At 38.1% G+C, this 19,984-nt stretch overlaps 1 long non-coding RNA gene across 2 annotated transcripts in view; it reads right to left on the bottom strand.

Moving 5' to 3' along the window:
- LOC122225932 overlaps nucleotides 1-19,984 on the bottom strand; it is a 186,068-nt gene that overhangs the window by 19,856 nt on the left and 146,228 nt on the right. For both annotated transcript variants that reach the window (XR_006205434.1, XR_006205435.1), the window contains 2 exons: nucleotides 18,926-19,078; nucleotides 2,288-2,427 (listed from right to left, as the gene is read on the bottom strand). This is a non-coding gene — a long non-coding RNA (uncharacterized LOC122225932). The remainder of the gene's footprint in view (nucleotides 1-2,287; nucleotides 2,428-18,925; nucleotides 19,079-19,984) is intronic.

Consider the following 19,984-nt stretch of genomic DNA (forward strand, 5'->3'; position numbering starts at 1 on the left):
CATGTCTACTGACACCAGTACAAAACAGATTCTGGTCAACATATCCATAAAATAAAAATCCCATTAACTATTGGATGCTGTTGAGTAATTTTTCAAAAGAGAAACAAGTTAAAATGCGAAATCTGCATCTGTGTTAGGCAGCCTATTAAACGGACCCCTATAATGATCCCTATATTTTGGTACTCATGTCCTAGGTATCCCCCTCCCCTTGAGTGTGGGTTGGACTTTAATGACTTGCTTCTAACAAATAGAATATGAGAGAAATGACTGATGTCACTTCCAAGAGTAGGTTACAAAAAGACTCTGCCTTCTCTACTGAGCAGGCTCTTCCTCCCTCTTTACATAGCATTCTCTGGAGAAGCTAACTGTCAGTGAGTTTGGAAGCAGATCCTAACCCAGTCAAGCCTTGAAGGGACTGCAGGCCTGTGGACACCCTGATTGCAGCCTCATGAGAAATTCTGAGCCAGGGTTATCAGCTGAGCTGTACCCAGATTCTTGACCCATAGAAACTATGAGGGAAGAAAGATGCATTATTTTAAGGTTATTTATTTATTTTGAGAAAGAGGGCATGACCACAATCAGGGTAAGGGCAGAGAGAGAGAGAGAGAGAGAGAATGAGAGAGAATCCCAAGCAGGGTCTGCACTGTCAGCACAGAGCCCGATGCAGGGCTTGAACTTAAAAACCATGACCCAAAACCAAGAGTCAGTTAACTGCTTAACTGAGCCACCCACATGCCCCAAAGATGCATTATTTTAACCCACTAAGTTTTGCAGTAAATTGTTATGTTACTGTTATTATAATAAAAATGTAAAAGTCTTGAAATTGTTTAAGAGGAGAATGATTCAAGTGTTAGTGTATCTTTATAACCCAGGAATTTTCAAACCATCTTGGGACTATCTTACTGAATTGAATTGAATTGAATTGAATTGAACATAATGAAACTACCATTAAAGAATTAACACTAATGTCATTCAGCCTCTGGGCATATGTGTTGCTGATAAAACAATTTTAATTTGTATGTTTTTAATTCCTGGGTATTACAGGGAAAAAAGGGACATAAAATCTGTGTTTGTTCATAATTCCTATTGTGTTTGTTTATACACTAGAAGAAACTGTCACTTACAAAATAAAAGACATAAAATAACATCTAGTTGGTATTGTTTTCACTTATACATATAATGTATTTGCAGAGGAAATACAGAAGACTCCCTAGAGATACTGAAAAAATACTTTACTACCCCCAAGTGGACACATATGTTATTTTTACAGAAATAAAATACAAAATTGCCATTGTTTTCCAACAACAACAAAAACATGGCATGCAATGATTATACATCAGATTTAGGATTTCAGAACTGGTAAGGACTTTAAAATTTATGAGGGTGGGTGGGGGTAGGGGAGAGGAGAAAATGGGTGATGGACACTGAGGAGGACACTTGGGATGAGCGCTGGGTGTTGTATATAAGTGATGAACCACGGGAATCTACCCCCAAAACTAAGAGCACACTTTGCACACTGTATGTTAGCTAATTTGACAATAAATTATATTAAAAATAAAAATAAAGTTTAAAACCCTAGAACTGGTGAGATATTTGAATTCCCTCCACAACCTATCTTAGACTGGTACATTTTAGTTATGTAAGTTTGCTGCCTGCCAAGACAGCTCATTCTCTTTGCAGATAGCTCTATTTTAGTTGTTCTAGTAAATCTTCATCTCTCTTATAAACAGTCTGCAAACTTGTTGAGCTCTCTCATGTCATCTAATATTCATAATGTTCTTAATAATTTCCAGAAAAGGAGATGTTATAACTTCCCAGAAAGCATATTCAGATAACCCAAAGAACTGAATCTTAGGCTATCTGCGGTCTTACCCTAAAAGCTCCTCCAAATATTGGGACACCTGGGTGGCTCAGTCAGTTGAGCGTTCAACTCTTGATTTTGGCTCAGATCATGATATGAGCCACAGTTCATGAGCTTGAGCCTTGCCTTTGGCTCTGTACTGACCATGAGGAGCCTGCCTGGGATTCTGTCTCCTTCTCTCTCTGCCTCTCTCTGATTCATTCTCTTTAAACAAACAAATAAACAAACAAACAAACAAACTTTAAAAAAAAAGACTCCTCCAAATACTTTTTTTTTTTAATGAAAATGACTCAACTGTTCATAACATACAATGAATGCCTATAATCTTTAAGACTTCCAAATTTTCCTAGGTCCAATTTGTTAATCATGCCTCTGAGAGTTAAGTTTGCTCAAATATCAAACTAAAAGTCTAGAACATATGCCTACCTGTGTCAGAGGTTTCCCAAGAAGATATTTGATTTTGGAGTAAAATTCAAACTTAGTTCCCCAGCCTGGAGTTCTATTCCAACCTTCTCTGCTGAGTTGGGTAGGATTGCATGTCAGCTTAAAGACTCCTTTTGTACCCACTAAATAAAGTAGAAAAGAAATATAATTGATATGCTAATACACACACACACACACACACACACACACACACACACACACATAATGGATCATATAAAATACTCAATTACAATCACAAAAGGCAAAAGAAAAAAAGAATGGAAGACAAAAACAGGAACAAAGAGCAAGGGCAAGAAACAGAAAACAGTAGGAATATGACACATAGATATTAATCCATTTGTACCAATGATCACATTAAATGTCAATGGTCTACATGCAATTAAAAGACAGAGATTGTCAGAGTGGATCCAAAAACATGACCCAACTGTAGGTTGTCTACAAGAAATCCATGCTAAATGTAAACACACACATAAATTAAAAGTAAACGGGCAGAAACAAATATACCATGATAACACCAATCAGAATAAAGCAAAAATAACTATATTAATTTCAGACATAACAGACTTCAAAGTAAGGAAAGTTATTAGGGATAAAGAAGAGTGAAAGTGGACTTAGCTTTTTTGTAAATATATATTGCAAACTCTAGGAAAACCACTTAAAAATGATAGTTTAAAAGAAGACTTCTTTTGCTTCTCCAGCCAGTGTCAAGACAGTTGATCCTCAAAATATGACCAACGGACTACCTTATTTGGAACTACTTGGGGAGTTTGTTAAAACAAGGCAGATTCTTGAACCTGCTAAATGGAACCTCTGAGGTGGAATACAAATACAGGAATATGAATTATTATTAAGTATCTCCAAGAATTCTTATACCTACTAAAGTCTGAGGACCACTGGCTTAGGCCAACTTTCTCTAAGGGTGTGTCCTAGAAGATTCATGGTGGTCTCACGATGAATTCCATAAAAAAACAAAAAAATATGGAAGTCAGAAAAGTTAGGGAAAATCAGCAAATTATAAAGAAAGGCACACTACAGCATCCTCTCACCATGCCAGGGCACTTCTTTGTCTCCACCAACAGCAAAGAAGGAGGAATTGCATGTGGGAAGGAATTACATATCCAATTGTTCAGAGTTGCGGAATACTGACTGGACCATTGTTAGTATCAGATACAAACACTGCACCTTGAAAGCACAAACAAGATTCTACTCTCTCTCTTACACTTCCATTTACAAACTGGTGCTTTTGTGCAGGCATGACTCTGATCATTCTCTCGTCTTTCCCAAGCACATAATTTAGGCTAGGACCCGATCTGCAAAGCTGCCATACTGCTCCCCAACAATCCCCTTAGAATGCCCTTTATCTATGAGTCTAACATGAGATGGTAATACCCCAAGATTTAAGTCAGGGGGAGGGTAGGAAGCACTTTATGTAACTTACATTATAAGTTGTGTGTTTCACTGTCACCATTTGCAGGAGAGCTCTGCAGTGAGGGACTAGACACTTGAGCAGCTGTTAATACTGTGGCATTTTGGTCTCACTCTATTTTTCTGTGTGGATATTACTTGTCCAGAGACCTCATGGAAAGAAGAGGTGTCTTTCAGGCCAGAATTTAGGCATTTTTAGAAATCAAAATCATTGTACCATCTTAATTCTCTAAGACTTTATTCTGAAACCTGCAAGGTACATTTTATCCCCTTTTAGAGACTCACATCCATAGTGAAATATTAAAGGCTCTGTAAAGTCCTACAGTGAGGAAATAAGCTTAATCTTGTTTAATTTGGAGTTTCCATGCCTGTGTGTTCATTACCACTGAGGTAACGTCACTGAAGGCAATTTTGGGAAATGTTAGTACAGACCAGGGGGTGAGCAAACTTTTCTGAAAATGGCCAGATACTAAACATTTTAGGATTTTGAACTAAAAAACAGTTTAAACTAATTCTTTTTTGCAACTACTCAACACTGTTGTTGTAGCATTAAAGCAGCCACTGACAATATGTAAACAAATTAGCATGGCTATGGTCCAATAAAACTTTATTTACACTAATAGATAGTAAGCCAGGTTTGGCCCATAAGTTCTTGGTTTTTTGTTTATTTTGCTTTGTTTTTAAAGTTTATTTTGAGAGAGAAAGAGAAAAAAAGCACAAGCGTGGAAGGGGCAGAGAGAGAGGGAGAGGGCGGGAAAGAGAATCCCACATAGACTCCACACTGACAGTGTGGAGTCCAACATGGGGCTCAAACCCACAAACCTGAGCTGAAGTCAGATGCTTAACTGACTGAGCCACTCAGGTGCCCCATGGCCCTTAAGTTAATGTTTGCTGGCCATTAGTAAAAACTAAAAACAGTCAAAGGATTGCTTCTTTTCTTTCTTTCTTTTTTTTTTTTTTACATTTTCTTCTGTCCACAGCCTGATAATATACATATATTTTTAAGATGTTATTTCTTTGGGGTGCCTGGGTGGCTCAGTCGGTTGAGCGTCTGACTTCGGCTCAGGTCATGATCTCACAGTTTGTGGGTTCAAGCCCCATGTCAGGCTCTGTGCTGACAGCCCAGATCCCAGAGCCTGCTTCAGATGCTGTGTCTCCCTCTCTCTCTGCCCCTCCCCCACTCTCACTCTGTCTCTCTGTCTCTCAAAAATAAATAAACATTAAAAAAAATTAAGATCTTTTTTTGCTAAGGAAAAATACAAAAAGAATTGATTCCTCATTCTAAACTGAATCAATTAGAGTTGTTTTTTTGCCTTGTTTTTTATTGTTTTAATTTTCTCTCTCTCCTCCCTTCTCACTGCCCCCCTCTATCCTCCTCTCTCCTCCCCCACCTCTCTCTATTTTTTTTTCAATCTTTAATTAAGAGTTCTGGCCAGGACAACCGGCTTTCTGGAAAGTGAAATTCAAAAGCACTGGGCAGAAACCCAAAAAGAATATCATGGCCAAGAAAGGATGGGAATAAGAAGGAGCAATTCTAAAAGGGACAAGAGAGACTTCGCCTAGGACAAATCTACAGGTTTTCCCTTTATTGCTTTCCTCTAGAACTTACTATTAGCAAGATGGGCTGGCTGGTCCTTAGAGTCCCTTTCATCCCTGATCCATAGTGAGTTCTTTCTCCTCCCCCAGCACAGAGAGAGATTAAAGAAGCAGAAAGAGAAGATAGTGGAGAGAGGAGGTCTTCTTAACTGAAAGACCTCAAGCTTCCACTTAAGATTAGAGTGAGTGACCAATAATTATCAATAAATCCATTGCCTTCTATCTTTCCTTAGAAGTGTTGGTTTTGAATTTCAATCCATTAAGTAATCATTTTTATGCAAAATAATACTTTCTTTCTCCACTTATCCGCTCCTTTTTTATAGTAAAATTCCATCACAGTCTATATTCTCTGCCCCCACTTTTCATCTTCCATCTTTTCTTGGAATCTCTCTGGTCAGGATTTTGTCTGTACTACTCCAGGGAAACCATATTTATTCAGCCCACCAATGACTAGCAAGTCTCTGTTTGCTCAGCTCCTCCAAAGCATTCATTTATTTGGTCCTCCTCCTTATTGAAACACTTTCTTGAGGTGCCTGGATGGCCTAGCTGGTTAAGTGTCTGACTCTTGATTCCAGCTTAGGTCACTGACAGTGAAGAGCCTACTTGGGATTCTCTCTCTCCCTCTCTCTCTCAAAATAAATAAACATTTTTGAAAAAAGGAAAAAAGAAAGAAAGAAACACTTTCTTCACCTGGCTCCCTGGATGCTACACTCATCACTGATCTTGCAGCCACTTATGAAACACCTCTTCACTATCATGCTAATCCTCCCTTGTCTGATCTATCAAACAGCTTCTTAACTGTTTTTTTTTTTTTTGGTTCCACATTCCTTCCCCACAGACTATTCTCTACACAGAACATGGAGTGAGAGCTGATTTGATGATTTAAAGAATCTTGATCTGTTCAAAATCTATTAACGCACACTAACAAAATGTAAAACTACTACGCAGCCTAGAGAGGCCCTGCGTGAAATGTGGTCCCAATTCCACTCCATCCACATAATAGTCTTCTGGTTCATTACCATCTCATGGCCTTTGTGCCTGCTGTCCTCTCTGCCCAAAGCATACTTTTCCCAGATGTTTTACGGCTTACATCTTCATTTCAGCAGCTCTCTATTCAAATATCACATTTCAGAAAAGCCTTCCCTGACTAACACTCCCTCTTTGCTATGTATCTCCCTTACTCTACTTTAATTTTCTTCAAAATGCTTATCACATCTTAATAATTTTATGTATTTATTTGTGGGGTGGTCTGTCTGTCCCAGTAAAAGATAAGTCTCACAAGGGCAGGGACTCTGTCTGTGTGTTTACTACTTTATCCTCAGCACCTGGAACATTGCCTAGAACACAGATGTTCAGTAAATATTTGTTAAATGAGCTGAGCACTGGGATATAAAATACTTATGAGACCTAATATTTAGTTTTAATAGGGTTCTTAAATCTAATTCAAAGTATGGAATAGGAAATAATGGAGAGTCATGCATACAATTACAAAGATAAAAGGGTATTTTCTATTAAAAAAAAAGAAAAAAATAAAAATTTTTGAGAGCATGGTTAAGTTAGAAATTACCTCTAATTAGGCAAAGGCTTTATAGTGAAGGTGAAATTAAGCTGAACATTAGGCAATGTATAGTATTTTGTTTGAAAGAAGAGGAAGAAGGAACAGCATAAAAAATGAAATGGAGGTAAAAAAAATGTCCATTCTTTCATTTAGTTAATATTTATTGATTTTCTATTATGAGCTTGTTAAGCATTGCTCTTAAACCTGGGGATTAAGTAATGAATAAAACAGAGAATACAAATTACAGCCTCCAAAAGTTTACATTGTAGTGGGAAGAGTTAATACATAGGAAAACAGACAAAGAAATTTACCAAACAATTTCAAAACACAAATTAAGCAGTGTCGTAACACATTGGAGGAGGAGACATAGAACTCAAAAGGATTGCACAAGAGGGAGAGGCACTGCTTGGGATGAACTTGTTATAGAAGTGCTCTCAGGGAAGTCTTGGGAACTAAAGTGTGAGAAGTGTGAGAAGCCAGCTCTGCACAGAGTTGAAGAGAAATCATACCAAGCCCAGGGCACAGACAACAGAGTCACTGGTACGCTTGCTGCCCATTTCTGGTTCTCTACCTCCAAGGATTATCCTTCTTTGTTCTTCTATTGGATGGGGACTTGTGACTAATTCTAGCCTCTAAATTCAGAGCAGAAGTAATACGTATCACCTAATTGCTGATGTAAGATCTGCCACAGTTATGTTTTCCCTCTGGAACAACAACTAGCAATTGTTGGTAGGAATGGTAGCTGCTTCATCATTCCATGTTCTCAAATGGACAGCAAGAAGCAGAGCCCCTATGCTGATCCACAATGGACAGGTAACAACATTCAGGTATAGTTTTAGTATAGACCTATGTTTTCATTTCTCTTGGGTGGGTATCTCCAAATGGAATTGCCCAGTCATGTAGTAACTCAATGTTTAACATTTTAAGAAACTGCCAAATTTTTCCAAAGTGACTGTGCCATTTTATGTTCCCACCAGCACTGGGAAGGCTACATTTTTTTTTTTTTTTTTTGCACCCTCACTGACACTCATTATTGTCTTTTTCATACGCTGGAATGGGTAGGTGATGGTATGTCATTGTGGTTTTGACTTGTATGTCTTTAATGGCCAAAGAACACATGATTTAACTGGCACTGGGCAAGAACGTACACAAGGAGACCATTGAAGAGGCTCCTTCCTAAGTCCAGAGGATAAGTGAGGATCAGGTGGTAATAATGAAGAGGGTATGAACTATAAACTCCTTTGTGGCACAAAGGATTTGCACAAACACTATGCTAAGAGATTTGACTAAACTTGAGCCTGGCTTCTACCTGTACTAGGCCATGTCCCTAAAGGTGACGCTAGCTGCATTGCTGAGTCTTTACTCACAGAAAACACAAAATGTGCATTGCTCCAACTCACACTGCCAAATCATTTTTGGTAATTCTCCACTTACTCCTTTCTGTAATTTTCCACTTCCCACAGCCCCCAGTCCCTTTTTATCACCCTCCTTTCACTTCCCCATGGTCCTTCCTTGTTTCCTGTCATCACTTTAAAAATCTCAGTTACCTTTGTCTTAACTGGAGGTGAGCTCAGTTTATACTAGAGTTTCTATCCCCTGCTGAATAAAGCCTGAATAAAATCTGTCTTGTCACCTTTAGTAAGTTTTTGGTACTGTTGCTCTTTGACCAGAGAAAGAAGATATTTTTCAGAAGCAGAATGAAACACCATAATTCTAAGTCGGGAATGAAAGTAAGGAACATATCAAGGTTGACTCCTGGGGTTTCGTCTTGAGTGGGTTCTGAGCGGACTTGGGTGGGTGAAGGTGCCATTTAATGATATGAGAGAGTTGGAGGGGCATGGAAGGAGAGGAAAGAAAAATTCAATATTTTTTTTCTGCTTTAATTTTTTTAAGTTTATTTATTTATTTATTTATTTATTTATTTTAATTTTTTTTAACTTTTTTTTATTTATTTTTGAGACAGAGAGAGACAGAGCATGAACAGGGGAGGGGCAGAGAGAGAGGGAGACACAGAATCGGAAGCAGGCTCCAGGCTCTGAGCCATCAGCCCAGAGCCTGACGCGGGGCTCGAACCCACGGACCGCGAGATCGTGACCTGAGCTGAAGTCGGACGCTTAACCGACTGAGCCACACAGGTGCCCCTATTTATTTATTTTGAGAGAGAAAGAGAGCAAGCAGAGGAGGGGAAAAGAGAGAGGGAGAGAGAATCCCTAGCAAGCTCTGCACCATCAGCAGGGAGCCCAACATAGGGCTCAAACCCACGAAATATGAGATCATGACCTGACCTGAAACCAAGAGTCAGGCATTTAACTGACTAAGTCACCCAGGCGCCCCCCAAAACTCTGTTTTGAAAATGGCATCTTACATTCAATTATACATAGTAAGGAGTCAGATGGATATATAAATCTGAAACAGAAAAGAATACAGGCTAAAGATTTGATGAAGTCCTTCATCCATTTGATATTTAAAGCCATGCGGTAGATGAGATCATTGTAGGAGAATGTATAGGCAGAGCATGGTCTAGGACCAACCAGTGGAGAACGCTAACAATTAAAGGTAGGATTGAAACAACAACAACAACAACAAAATAAACAAACAAACAAATAAACAAATAAATAAAAATATATAAAGATTCAAGAAATTTGAGAGGATGACATCCTAGACACAAGGAGAAGGGTTTCATGAAGGAGAGACTGGCTACCGTTAATGGTGAATAAGGAGTTCAGAGAAGTGTCCATTAGTTTTGGCAACACGATGACCATAGACAGGAATGGTTTGAGAAGCAGCAATGGTAAAAGCCAGACTGGAGTGGATGAAGACACAGTGGGAGATAAGGACCCAGATCCAGTGAATGAAAGTAGACCAATCTTTCAAAATTTACGGTGAGGAAGAGAGAAATATGATGATAGAAGAATAGAAACTGCACAGTTAGAGGGTAATGTAAAATGTGAGAAACTAGAGTATATTTATATGCAATGGGAATGATTTTGTTAAAAGGAAGAAATTGTAATGCAGGGGATGGGGGAACTACCGAAGGTAAATGCTTGAGGAAGTTACAGAAGCTGGGAGACGAGAGACTTGGCCCTTTACAGAGGGAGCGAAAAGATACAAGATAGAGAATTGGGGTCCAAAGAAAGATGTGTTCTGGATTTGATAACGTGTATATGAGAGTTCCCTCTGCTTCTGTTTTTGAGGCAAAGTTATCAGATAAGAGTGAGGGTACAAGTGTGGTAATACTTCTGAGCGGGTGAAAGACATCTGAGAGAGTTGTCTCAGAGAGGAGAAAACAAAGTCACCAGGATGTGAATTCTAGGCAACGTGAGTGCCCCTTTGAGGTTTGCGGTCTTGAATTTAAACTGCAGTGGATTAATCACTATATTGTATGTGTCTTTTCCACTTAGGTGCAGATGTTCATCTGTTTAGATACAGATACAGATAAGGTAAATAATTAGATTCAATCTGCATTGGGTTTAGCCAGGCAAACACATTACAAGGTTGGTAAGGCAAGGGTATTGAGGGCTTTTACAAGGGAATGATCACCATGATGGACAAATAAATCTGAACTGGGTAAAGAGACAACTAACAGAAGAGGGACATTGTCAGCGATGCAAAATGGTGACATCAAATGTATTAGAGACATAGGTGGTGTCTAAATATTGTTGGGAGAACTAGATGAGAAATCAAGTCAGAAGCACAAAGGTTTGTGATTAGAGAGAAAGATATTTGAAATGACAATTTCAGAGGTGATACAATTACTAATGATAACAAGGTCTAGGATGAGGTGGGCTGGAAGATAAGAACAGTTGTGGAGATCAGGGTGACCAATGGATTATCCTCTTAGACATTAAAGTCATCAGATATTCTGATAGGCATACAGCTTCTGCAAATTCATACCAGTGAATTTAAATGTGGAAGGCTCTTATTCTATGAAGATCATTACTGGGGCACCTGGGTGGCTCAGTTGGTTAAGCGTCCAGCTTCGGCTCAGATCATGATCTCACAGTTCACGAGTTCGAGCCCCACATTGGGCTCTCTGCCGTCAGCACAGAACTCACCTGAAATCCTCTGTCCCCCCTTCTCTCTTCCCTTCCCTCACTCATGTGTGCTCCGTCTCAAAAATAAATATTTAAAATATTTTTTATAAAAAAATTTATTAAAGGACAAAACCTTGGATTGCAGATATTATCAAAATCTGAAAAAAGTTGCCCCAAACATTATTGAAATCTATGAGCATGGCACTCTGTGGAATTGTTACTATACAATTTGTGTAGCTGTATGCAACAGCCCTGTAGACATACTTAGTCTGACCAATGGTCTAGTCCACTTGTTCTCAACTGGGAGATTTTTTTCCCTTTTTCGTCCAGGAGGCAATTGACAATGCTTGGAGACATTTTCATTGCCATAACTTGGGGGTGGGAGGGTGGAGAGAGGAAGAATGGCTACTGGAATCTAGTGAGTAGAAGTCAAGAAGTGTTAAACATCCTACAGACAGGATAGCTCTCTAAAATATAGAATCATCTGGCCCCAATTGTCAATTGGGTCTAGTCCTAGAAGTTATTTTGGGGCATTACCTGTATTTTCCTCCTACTAGGCAGATAAATACATTACTCAGATAAGTATAAAGACCACAGTAATTTTTTTTTATTATTATTACAGCATGGGATCTGTGCAGGCTCTGATCAAGTGGCCCGTGCCCTGATCTCTCCCACTCCCACCTACATTTCTGATGCAACTTGTTTTCATTCCAGGCTGGAGATAGAAAAAGCATCTGTAATCACTAAGTCATTCAATTAATTACCTGATGCATAAAATTAAGGTACTTAAAAAGGAAGAATTAGGTCAATCCTTCTCAATTGGCTACACTCTAGTTATCCTATAAGCTGTTAGTCTAATTGTGGAGCCTCCATGGACTCTGAGAAATGCCCCAGAGGTATTTCTTGTCTTCTCTCAGACATTTGCAATTTGCCAAAGGGCTTGCAGTGGGAGTTCTATGTTAAGTATCCAATACCTGGGGGGCAAGTTCTGAATAATGTGCTACTTGTCCTAAGAACTTTACTTGAAGTTTTGTGCCACAGTAGGTATTTATTTCAGAGACCAGTTACTAGCCCCAGCTTTGCCACTAAATTCTTAATGTTATCCTGGAGAGGTCACTTTCCTTCTCTGGATTCAATTCACTGCCTGAAGCTTAAAGAAAAGGGGGAAATTAGGCCCTGTCCAATGCAGAGTATTAAGGATCTCAGATTCATTTTGATGGGTGCTAAGGGATTTAACAGTGAAACTAATAGGTCCAATATGGTCTATGGTCCTCCGGGACACAATCACCAGTAAGGGAAAGAGATTTACTAAACACAGAACGATAAAATGTGATGATTGCATATAGGAGAAGGGCATATTGTCAGAGTCTTGCTACTCAAAGTGTCATTCTTGGACTAGCTTTATCAGCTTCATCTGAGAACTTGTTAGAAAGGCAAGAACCCAGGTTCCCACCCCAGACATACTGAATCAGAATCTGCATTATAGCAAGATCCCCCAAGTGAACCATACGTGCATTAAAGTTTGAAAAGCATTGTCTATGGGTCAGGAGGATCTCTCTGCACTTTTAATAAGCAGGAGGTAGGAATAAAGCTGCAAAGATTGGCTAGGTCCAGGTTAAGCGGTTTGGGCCTCCCTCTGTAGACATTTGTAGACAAGATAAAGCATTTAAGTGGGGGAAATACATAATCAAAGCTGAGACGTATGAAGATTCAGTTATTTATATGTAGAACAGATTGTTTAAACTAGAAAAAGGTAGATAGTTACTTAGCTATTCCAAAAGTGCAGGAAATTGTATCATGACAATAAAATGAAGAGAAAGTAATGAACAAAACCTAATGCTATTTTTGTATTTCAATGGCATGTTTACAAAACCACAAGATTTTTTTATGATTTTAGGGTTTGTTTACAGTCTCTGAGAGCCTTGAAATCAGCAGTGCACTCTTAAGTCTCTTTCCAAAGGGCTAAGAGTGAAAAGTTTAAATGGCAACAATATGTAAAATAATATATACATTTCATATCTATGAGTAAAACCGGTCACCAGCAACTTACAGACATGGATATTTTATCATCCATGGGTTTCTCTCCATTGCCAAGATGATCAAGTTAAAATAAGTAAATAAACCCAAGAATTGGGCAACATGAATAAATAAATTAAAAACATATAGGTAAGTCACTTCTGCTTTCTGGAAGAGGGTGTCTCCCCACACCAACAAGCAGTTCTCAAAGTCAGAATTCAATTCAATTTACCCGAAAATATTATCAGATCCCATAGGTTGAATCCCATAAGACTGTCCTCCTACAGACGTTTTTGATGCCAGTCAGAAGCCCAGCTTGTTACCTGTACTTCTGACTGACTGGCTATAGATCAGTTTCCCAAGACCTTCTTCTCAGGTTCAATTAATTTGCTAGAGGAGAAACACCTTACTTACTAGATTACCAGTTTATTATAAAAGGGTATAACTCAGAAAAAATCAAGATGGAAGAGATTCATAGGGCAAGATGTGAGAAAAGGGCAGGGAGCTTCCATGCTGTCCCCAGGCATGCCACTCTCCAAGCACCTACATGCATTTACCAACCCCAAAGCATCTTGTTCTTTTTAGGTTTTATGCAGGCTTCATTACATAGGCATGGTTGATGAAGTCATTGGCCACTGGCAAATGAATTCAATCCCCAGACCCTCCAGCTTCCCACAGGTGGGGGGCAAAGGGACTGAAAGTTCCAACCCTCTAATCATGAGGCTGGCTCTTCCATCAGCCAGGCCCCCAGTTTTAGGTTAGTTGAGTGCTTTCCAAAAGTCACCTGATTACCTTAACAAAGATACCTCGAAGCTCTCATCATAGGAAATCCCAAAGGTTTTAGGATCTGTGAGCCAGGAACGATGGACAAAAACCAAATATATATGAGAAATATATTCTGGTCATCTCACTGGCCAAATATGTATTTCTTAAAAATTACAGTATTGCACCTATGATGACACCAAGAGCTATCCAGGCACGTGGACACTATGATGAGTTAAAGCAGATGTTGTTGCCCTCACGGAGCTCTTCCACCTTATGATCCTTGTGGGTAGATAAACCTTAAGCTACCAGAAAGATGCCCTGAATATTTCAAAACTTAAGTTGGAAATCTTGGAAGATAAGGTGCATTTCCTGTGACTGCTGTCACAAATCGGTACAAATTTGGTGGTTTAAACCAACAGATATTTATTCTCTCACAGTCGTAGAAGCAAGGGTCCAAAGTCAAGGTGTCAGCAGAGCCAGGCTCCCTCTTAAGCCTCTACAAAAGAATCCTTCCTGGCCTCTTACAGCTTCTGTTGGCTCCAGACATTCATTGACTTGTAGCAATAAAACTCTAACCTCTGCCTTTATCTTCACATGGCCTTCTCCTCTTTTCCCAGTGCCTTCTCCCTTTCTATCTCTTATAAGGACACGGCCCATTGAATTTAGGGATAATTCAATGGATAATCCAGGGTGATCCCATCTTGAGCTCTTTAACTTAATTACATTTGCAAGGACCCTTTTTCCAAGTAATGTCACATTCATAGGTACCAAGTCTTTAGATTTGGACATACCTTTTTTGAGTGCTAGCATTCAACTGCTCAGAATATGATTAGGTACTGTTAATCCAGTTATATAAATAACTCGCTCAGAATATGATTAGGTACTGTTAATCCAGTTATATAAATAAAGCTACAAGTTTGCCAACAGAACCGACCATTGGTACTGCCCCCAAGTCACTCCCAAAACATAATGTAAAAAGACATAAACCAAGCAGAGAGCTGGGGTATTAAAGAGGCACACACTTTGTCATTTCTGTAAACCATCTAGCCCATGAACCTTGACGATCATGTCAGTGATCCTTCAGATGGAGCTTTTAAAGAGAATCAATACTTAACTGAGAGGCCAATAATTTAACCCTCATAGGGAAAGCCTTTCAGATTCACTCATTAGTGCTCCTCTGTTTCAGTAAACAGAGGAACAAAACTTAGCCTGTGAGCCTGTGAGAGTGAGAAGAGTCAGGGAATGAATTTTAAAGCTAATAAAGGCTCTATGAGATTGGTGGGCTTCAGATCTACTTTAGTATTTTCAATACACTGACATAGTTTTCAACAAGTATGTCCCCAATCCCACCATGTTTATTGAATGAGTATCAACAGACTTTATTTTTTATTTTTTTTCCAATAGACTTTAAAAGCATGGGATAATAAGATTTATGTTATTATTATCCCCAATACTAAATTGTACAATTTTAAATAATCAGAATAAGAAAAAAATTATTCTATGTAATATATGTAATCACTATTATTTGAGAGAATAAGTTGACTGAAAACCCATTCATGTAGCATGAAGCACTGAAATCTTTCAAGACAGAGAATATCTAATATTATGCTTCTCTGAGTTTTTATGCTAACTACAAAATTATCTGAAGATAGAGATGTATGTCATGTATGTATATGACCAAAATATAATTATAGCCAGAAAACAAAAAACAGGTTTCTAGCCCAGGCCTTGATCCTAATAAAATTATTAACCTAGTCTAGAGCAAGATACTTTCTCCTCTGTGAGCTTCAGTTTTTGCTTATATCAAAAGAAGGAAATTATCTCTGAGGTCATGCAATATAGGTCTTGGGGAGGGGGGTGGGAGGGCAAGGGGAGAACACTGAAGTCAAGTAAGTTTGGGAAATGCTGCAAAGTGTATATTCTTCTCAGATATTCATAATGCACTTTAATATACTAACGGTTCTGCAAAGCCCTGTAATAAAAATATACTTATGTAAGCTATTTTGTAGATATCAAGAAACTAATTCTAAAGTTTACACAGACAGGCAACAGACCTAGAGTAGCCAACATAGTACCATACCAAAGAAGAAAAGCTTCAAGACACAATACCTTATTTCAAGACGCATTATAAACTATAGTAATCAAGATGGTGTGCTATTTGTAAAAGAACAGAAACACAGATGCCTGCAACAGAATAGGGTTCTTAGAAATAAACCCAAACAAACATTCTCAACTGATTTATGACAAAGACACAAAGGCAATTCAATGGAGAATGGATAGTCTTTTCAACAAATGATGCTGGAACAATTGGACATCTATATGCAAAAAAATAAACCAACACAGAGCCCTCACAACTTTATATCTCCCACAAGAATTAACTCAAAATGGATCATAGACATGTAAAAGAAACACTATAAAACTTCTAGAAGAAAAAATAAGGGACTTTGAGTCTGGTGATGAGTTTTTAGATACAATACAAAGAGTATGATCTAGAAAAGAGAAAAATTGATAAGTTGGATTTTATTAAAATTAAAACCTTTGATCCATGAAAGCCATTGTTAAGGTAATGAAAAGAGAAGCCACAGACTAGGAGAGTATATTTGTAAAGGATTTGCATTCAAAACACATACAAAAATTTACAACCCTTATATGAAAAACAAACAACCTAATTTAAAAATGAGCAAAATGTGTAAATGTACACTTCACCAAAGAAGATATAGAATGTCAAGAAAAGATTTTTAACATCACTTACCATTAAGGAAATCCAAATTAAAACAAGGAGTTACTACCATGCACTATTAAAATGGCTGAAATGAAAATTAAAAATTAGATAATACCAATTGCTAACAAGGATTTAAAGCAATGAGAACTCTCATTGATTGCTGGTAAAAAAGCAAAATGCTACAAATACTTCAGAAAACAGTATGGTCATTTTTTGTAACACTAAACATAATCTTACCACACTATCAAGCAATCACACTCCTAGATACACAACTGATTAGAAAACTCATGTCCATATAAAAACTTGTAAACAAATGTTTGGAGAAGCTTTGTTAATAAACTCTAAAAACCAGAAGCAACCAAAATGTCCTTTAATAAGCAAGTGGATAAACAAACTGTGGTATGTCCAAACATGGAATACTATGCAGTGATAAAAAGGGTTGAGCTATTGAATCATGTAAAGACATGAATGGATCTTAAATGCATATTGCTAAGTGAAAAAAGTCAGTCTGAAAAGACTACATACTATATGACTTCATCTGTATGACGTAAATACAAGTGTTAACAAAGAAGGCCTAAGATTGCTATCCTTAGAAAGGCCTGTTTCCAAGGTTGCTTCTTGGCTGGTGTTTCAGGACTTGGATTTCAGGGGTTTTCCCACCATTCCAAAAATTCATAAAAGTGAATCACTGTGAAACTGTTGTGCAAACAATGTGGTGTAAGCTGGACATCTTTCCTTGCATGAGTCCAGGTCTTTGGTACATGCTATACAGAGTATACCTATATGACCAACCTCTTTGAAAAACCCTGGGCACTGAGTCATGCCCTGACTCAGTGAGCTTCCCTGGTAGACAATATTTTATGCATGTTGTCCTACTCATTGCTGAGGGAATTAAGCACACCCTATGTGACTCCATTAGGAGAGAACTCTTAGAGTTTGTGCCTTTATCCTGACTTTGCCCCATATGCCTTTCCTTTTGCCAATTTTACTTTGTAGTCTCTCTTTTGTATTTTTTAATAAATCTTAGCTGTAAGTACTATACGCTAAGCCCTGTGAGTCCTCCTACTGAATCATCAAACTTGGGGATGGCCCAGGAGATCCCAACATATATGACATTATGGAAAGGCAAAATCATAGAGTTGGTAAACACATAAGTTGTTTCTTTCCTGAAGTTTGAGGTAGAGGATTAAAACAATGAATTTTTTTTTAGGGCAGTGAAACTATTCTGTCTTATACTGTAATGGTGGATATATAATGTATTTGTCAAAACCTATAAAATTTTATAGGACAAAGACTGAAAGTAACATATGCAAATTTTAAAAAATGATTTAGATAATCAGGGAATCTCAGGATGGAAGGCATAATGTGGCCAAGGAATCTAACTGTGGTGCAAATGTATGAAGCAACATCAGTCATGAGGATGAGATAAACCTACCTAACAATTAGTGCAGTCTGTAAGAGCAGAGGCAAAAGGAACTATATACATATGCAATGTCCTCTACTCGATAGTTTTTTTCTCTTCCATGGGAAGTCAGCTCTGAAACTATTAAGCACATATACTGGAATTGAACAATTAAATAACTGAGTCACAAATGGTGGGAGCCTGGTTTTTCCTGGTTGAAATAAAAAATTACAGATAATCAAGGGCAGGAGGGTAAAATACATGTGTATAATGGATTCAAGTTAGAGACATCAGTATAACCTTTATTCAGTTTAATATAGACACAGATGGTTAAATATATTGGTATTTATAGGTAGGTGTGTGTGTGTGTGTGTGTGTGTGTGTGTGTGTGTGTGTATACACATACATACACCAATTAGGATGCACACATGTATTTCCTTGCTCTATCAGCTGGAAGCTATGGCACCCTAGCTGCAAAAAGTACTTCTAGTATCTAGCACCCAGATCTTGGTTTCTAATATCATTAACCAAAAACAAACAAAAACAAACAACCAAAAAAACAAAAAAACAAAAAAACAAAAAATAAACAAACAAAGAGGAACCAAACCTCCTTGTAAAAATGACTGATTCTAGGACAGGGCAGGAAATCTCCAAGATGAGCCTGAAACATCTTACAGTGCCAGAAAGCAAGCAAGTGCTAAAAATAAATAAATACCCCCAATACTGAAGGTATGTCAAAAGAACACAGAAGAGAATCGGAAAAGTTCCCAATGGCCAAAGATTGAATAATTTGAGCAATAAAATAAAATTCTATTGCACTATAACTATAACAATTATTAGAATTTTAATACCTGGATTCATGGTACATCTTTCCAAATGGCCATATGCAAGCTACTGTTTCCCAAGAGCAAAAGAATGAAGGTCACTCAAGCCCTTCCTTAGTTGTGTCTAGTTCACAGTGTCCTTGAGGATCCTTCTACAACTCCCACTCAGCTATCCTGATTTCAGGGTTTGTGCCTCTAGGATATACAGTTCAAGCATGACTTGATTCTACTGCAAAAATGTCTCTTATTTGAGAGAGTATTTCAATTCAGATCCTTACCTGACAGGTGAGCAGCAACTGGTTAACTTTCCATTTGGATCCAGCTTCATGATGCCTTGTACTCAGTGCCATGTGGGTTCAAGCCATGGTTCTTCTCCTGACAAAGTGGGGAGCTTGGAAGCATCATTTTACCCAAGAGCTGGCATCTTCCCCCTGAAAAGGAGATCATTTTACTTATCATGTGTTTCTCCTGAGAACATCATCACAGTCAAATAAGGGGATGGATGGCAAGAGCACTGAACTACCAACACGTACCTATCTATGAAAGCAAAGAATGACTCCCTTAGACGTATTACTCTAGACCAAGCATTTTTAAACACCATCATCCTCCTCATAAGGAGAACAGCTGACTCCATATAAAAACTTACCCATGTTTCAAGGATCTTCTCAAATACCATTTCTTCCATGAAGACTTCCCCAATTTTCAATTCAATACTCTCATAGTCTCAGTACTGTTGTATACTTCTAATCATTCCTTCCTTCACATTTAATTTTTCATGCATCTTTCCTGTAGTGGTCATCTCATTCAAGAGCTATCTGAATGGTATTCTTAACCTCTTTTCTTTCACTCCCTACACACATCCAAGAAATACTTAATACTATAATTTCAATTCCTTGGTATTTCATCCCCCTCTTCCCATTGCCCCTACTACTGCTTGCATTACTGTCATTCATCACTTGGGTAACTGCAACAGAAATTTTAACATACTCCCCAAGCTCTGGTCTTACCTCTATTCCACTCAATTCCCCCATTGGGCTACCAGAACAATTTTTCTAAACTTTAAATACAATCATATCACTGTTAATAGCTTTCAGTAGTTCCCCATGCCCTCAGGATGAAATTCAAACTCCTCAGTATAGAATGGCCCTGCCATTTTTTTTTTTTTTTGGTCAAAAAAAATTGTATGGTAGTGCCACAGAAACAAATAGACCAATTAAACAGAATCACGAGCCTAGAAATAAACCCAAGAATATATGATCAACTAATATTTGACAAAGAAGTCAAGAATATTCAATGGGTAAGAGACAATCTCTACAATAAATGCTGCTGGGATAATT

This window comes from Panthera leo, chromosome A1 (genome assembly GCF_018350215.1).
Source record: "Panthera leo isolate Ple1 chromosome A1, P.leo_Ple1_pat1.1, whole genome shotgun sequence".
Classification (NCBI taxonomy): Eukaryota; Metazoa; Chordata; class Mammalia; order Carnivora; family Felidae; genus Panthera; species Panthera leo.